Source organism: Notolepis coatsorum (assembly GCF_963971535.1).
Source record: "Notolepis coatsorum genome assembly, chromosome: 8".
In the NCBI taxonomy this organism is placed as follows: Eukaryota; Metazoa; Chordata; class Actinopteri; order Aulopiformes; family Paralepididae; genus Notolepis; species Notolepis coatsorum.
This window is the reverse complement of record NC_140172.1, coordinates 9816138-9821453: the sequence shown is the minus strand read 5'-3', so window position 1 is coordinate 9821453 and position 5316 is coordinate 9816138. Positions and strand designations below refer to the sequence as shown.

Below are 5316 nucleotides of genomic sequence, written 5' to 3'. Positions count from 1 at the left end.
ACACTGTAAACACACAAAGCGTTTGTTGAATAATCCAGGAATTTATGTGGAGTGTATCGAGGCTCGTGTTGATGACGTGTGTGGTGACGGTGAACCTCACTTGCCGGTCGTACCATGTGACTGATTCAGGACATTTGGCGCGCGATTCGAGATATAAGGGGCAACGAAGCGCAATAGTCTCCTATGACTAGGGTTGGGTACCTTTCACATTTGAACCGATACCGGTACCTGTGAATCGATACCCAACGGTACCTTTTTTCGATACTGTAGTCTCTAAAAATCTAATATATCTACATGTTGTAAAGAAAAAATCCAAACTTCATTATTATAACAATTTGTTAATATATATATAATAGTGCTGTCAATCGATTAAAATATTTAATCTGATTAATCACATGATTGTCCATAGTTAACTTGCGATTAATCGCAAATTAATCGTTTGTATCTACCTTAAACAGATCTTTTTCAAGTTCCAAGTTTTAATACTCTTATCAACATGAGTCAACAAATGCTTGCTTTATGCAGCCATTTAACACAAAAGGATGACCCTCATGTATTGCAAATTTGCATCAAATTCAAAACAGAGTGATGCACAAAAAACTTAAAAGAAAATAATAATTTAAAACGATGAATAAAGTGTGCATGAAATAATAGGGGAAAGAAAATGTTAGGAACTTGTTACATTCACCAACACAAGGGCTGAGTAATCACACACCCCCCTCTCTCTCTCACACACACTCTCCCAGCTCTCTTTCTCTCTTGCCCCCCCTCTCTCTCGCTCACACACACTTCAGAAACAAACATAGTATCAATGAGAGCATCAATAATACACCTGAGTGAAGTCTAGTTAAAAAAATAAAAAAGGAAAAAAAATCGTGAGTTAAAAACAATAGTGGCGTTAATAGAATCTGGCGTTAACGCGTTAATACTGCGTTAACTTTGACAGCCTTAACCCTTTATCTGCCAGGGATTATTCTGATCATATACCCCTTTTATCGTTTTCTGCAGCATTCTGCAGAACGTGATTTATAGCCATAAATGCATTATATTGATGATCAAATACAGTTTGATAGCGATCGGCGCCAGATAAAAAAATTCAAATGTACGTGCTTCTAGAAGTTACTACTCATCATCTGATGTTGACCGGATGGGGGGGGGTCGTTTATAATTCCGTGGCCAACGTTAGATGATTCATGTAGTGTGGGTGATATGATCATCAGAGCAGTTTGTATCGAACACGGTAATAATAAACGCTGAAACTTACCCCAGTCTCCTCGGGCCGTTGGGCGATCAGCTTGGAGTAGACAGTTGGCAAGACAGTCGGCTTGCCATTGCCCCGACTGCTTTGTTGTTGAATCAAGTCAAATCCTAGGTAAGCGTGTATTGTGCGTGTGAACGTGCAGCACACTTCATAGGTTGTTTCGCGGTAAACGAAGCGGTGATGTCATCGGACTTAAAAGAAATATCTCACGTGAATCGGTACTCGGTAGTACAGACGTGATTCGGTCGGTACCCATCCCTACCTATGACCTCATTGTGTCGACTTAGGTATTTATTGCGCGTTTGTTTGCTATCTGTTCAACTAACTAAGTGTGCACATAGTAATAACTAACTGAGCTGATCTCTCTACTAAGTATGTACATAGTAATAATTGCAGGTTGCAGTTCAAAGTGCTTCACAAGTTCACAACAGTAAAAAATACAGGCATAAGCGGGCATAAAAAGATAGACAGGTAGCAAGGTATGGCAAATCAGTAATCAATAATAACTAACTGAGTTGATCTCTCTCCTAAGTATGCACATGCACATAGTAATAACTAACTGAGTTGATCTCTCTCCTAAGTATGCACATTAATAAATGTGATAACACAGCGTATCCCTTGTTCTAATTTCTGTTACTTTAAAAGGTGAAGTGTCTGTTGTGTTCAAAATAACTTGGATACAACAATAACACCTCACCGATGCTGAGGCATTATAGAGCCTTCAGTGTTTCCCCTACCATTGCCTTGGGGGAGCGGCCCGCCTCGCCAGAACAAAATATAATAATAATTTTTTTACCTACTTTATATAGAAGCAGCTGGGAGGCGTGAATACTTTCGACAAGCAACAAGCCCTTCCGCGTTGCTCTGATTGGCCGAGCGCGCGCATGAGCCACGACAAGCCCCTCAGCCAGGCAGGAATACTAAGGTCCGCTTAACGCAATTTATACAAATGGAAGTATTGATTACGCCGTAACAAATAATTAAAAAATATATACTGTTAACTGGAATATGTTGTTTCTTTACACATATGTTGGATTATGTATTGGTTTGTCATGACAAACCAATAAAAAAATCGCGAATTAACCGGTGGCTACAACAACAATGCACAGTAACGTTAATATAATTACATGCATCATTGTTTACAATGAACGGTGGGGCTAATCAAAAGGACTGGACACGGACAAGTTAAACAGCAATCAATTAACTGATTAATAGATGGATGGAGGGGACATGCGGTTTACAGCTACAGATTGCAGAATGGGTACAGTACAGTACACACAATTGTTAAGACGATGCAGACCACAAAAAGACTTTCGTCTTGTTTTCATCAGGGTCCTGTGGGTTAAGATCCATTTATTCATGTCCCTAGATACATTTATCCATGTCTTTTCATTATCATGTCTTCATGTAAACTCCCCCCCACCCCGCCTACCCAACCCCCCACCTCCTCCAATGTACAGTTTCTTCCCCCTCAAATGTATATACTCTCTTTTTAGACTCTTTTTGTACTCTGGTATGTCATAAATGTAACAGTACTGTCTACCTGTCATGTATGTTATATGTTATGAGATGAATTGAAAATGGGGGACCCTGATGTAAACAAGACAAAGTCTTTCTCTGGTCTGCAGTGTGTATTGAGCTGTACTGTACTGTACCCATTCTGCAATCTGTTAATACAAATGTCAATCAATCAAAAGCGTGTGTACATCTCAGCCGGTCTGTGGCTACTGTTTTCTAGATCTTCGCTGTTCTAACCGTCACCATGTATAGTCGGTGAGAGCCACCTCATTCACTCCAACACCAACCAGAAGTTATAGACAACAGCTAGTAGCAAGCTATACAGGAGCTAGCAAACAGGCGGTCCCGTTAGCATTAGGCTACTTTCTCCGAGACTAAACTAATACAACGGTGGGTTAGTGATCTTGGATCCGAACAGAATGTACACAGGATGAGTGGAATATTTTACGGAACATGTAGCAACAAGTAGATAACGTTTAAAACACGAATTACAACTTTTTTAAGCGTTTATCAGGCGGAGAGCAACACAACGCAGCTTACCTGGCTCGTAGGCATCCGGAAGTGCAGTAGCCGCGCGCATTCCGCGCAAACGCAAGTAATGACGTCACGGTGGGAGTGTTCAGACCAATAGTGGATATCTGCAGAGCCGCATGAATGAATGAATGAATGAATGAAAACTTTATTTAACAGATTGCAGAATGGGTACAATACAGTACGGCTCAATACATACAATTGTTAAGGGGATGCAGACCTGAGAAAGACGTTTGTCTTGTTTACATCAGGGTCCCCCATTTTCAATTCATATAGACATATATGACATACATGACATACAGATAGTCAGTACTGCTACATCTATACATTTATGACATACCAGATTTGCAAATACAGTACTGTTTGTGATACAGAAGAAGTCAAGAAAAGGGAGTATATACATTTGACGTAGAAACTGTACATTGGAGGAGGTTGGGTGGGGGGGGGTTGGGTACATTGGGATATTGACAACCATACTGGGTAATTTACATTGGAGGTGGTTGGGGGGGGGGGGGGGGGCGGGGGGCACACTGTATAAACAAGTAACACTGTACATTGAGGGGGGGGGGGAGGAGACACTGTACAAACAAACACAATTGTACATTGAACTATTGACAAAACCATACTAGGTAAATGACTGTACATTGGAGGGGGTTGGGTTAGGATATTTACAGGGGCCAGTGTTGAATTGCAGTCTCCCGTAGGTGTCCCTTGAGAGAGGTTTTGAAAGTGGGTAGTGATCCACATTCCTTTACAGCTTTGGGTAGGGCGTTCCACATTGATGTGGCATAATTGCGAAACGTGTTTAGTCCCTTATTTGAGCCGAATCTGGGTTTAACATGATTTGTGGAGCTCCCTCTGGTGTTGTGATCGTGGTATTCACTGACCTTTGGGAAGTATTTTGACATGTACATGGGTACCTTGGTCGTGTAGTGTATCTTGTAGACCAGGCCCATTGCAAGTTGTTGTACTCTGTCGTCTACTCTAAGCCATCCTAGGTTGTCAAAGTGGGCAGGGGTGAGGTGGGTTCTAGGAGTAAGGTCAAGCAGTAGTCTGACCAGTTTGTTTTGAGATGTTTGTAATTTTGTTTTTAGCGCCTTTGAGGTGCTTTGGTACCATGAGGTGCAAGCATAGTCGTAGTACCCCTGAATGAGTGCTCCTGCCAGAGTCTTCAGGGTGTTCTTGTTTACCAGAGAGGAGATCCGGTACAAGAATAGAGTTCGTTGGTTGACTTTTTTTATTACATTGGATGCCATTTTGTCACAGGAGAGATTAGCCTCTAGGATGGAACCCAGGTAGGTAATTTCATCTTTCCTTGTGACAATATTGTCACCCACTGTAACTGAGAAGCCGTCGGTCTTGCTGAGTTTGTTATTTGAACCGAAGAGAATGGACTCTGTTTTGCCCATGTGTAATGATAGTTTGTTATCAGCGAGCCATATGCAGATTCTGCCTAGTTCCGAGCTGAGGGTTTTTTCAACCTGTAACTTGTTCTTGTCAGAGACCAGCAGGGCTGAGTCGTCCGCAAACAGGAACAAGTTGCAGTCACAAGCTGACGACATGTCATTTGCATAAATTAGGAACAGTAGCGGTCCTAGTATGCTTCCTTGTGGAACACCACAGCTCACTGTGAGGGGGGGGATAGGGTACCGTTTACCTCCACCATCTGTTCCCTCCCCTCAAGGTAGGATTGCATCCAGCTCACTGATAGACTATCAAAACCAATTGCTTTTAGCTTGTCAATCAGAATGGAGTGATTGACCGTGTCAAAGGCCTTTTGTAGGTCCAGCATGACCATGCCGCAGTATTTGCCTGCGTCCACCTCTTGTTTGATGTGGTCATTCAAATAGAGAAGGCATGTGTCAGTGGAGTGGGATGTTCTGAAGCCAGATTGGAATTCGTAGATTAGATTTTTTTCCGCTAGGTACTTTTCGACCTGTTCGTAGACTATTTTTTCCATGACTTTCGAGATGGAGGTGAGAATAGAAACAGGGCGGTAGTTGCCT

At 42.0% G+C, this 5316-nt stretch overlaps 1 protein-coding gene across 1 annotated transcript in view; it reads right to left on the bottom strand.

The window, feature by feature from the left end:
- The window catches only part of LOC311233289 (uncharacterized protein), a 447587-nt gene that overhangs the window by 234984 nt on the left and 207287 nt on the right, over positions 1-5316 (bottom strand). The gene's annotated exons all lie outside the window — the stretch shown is intronic.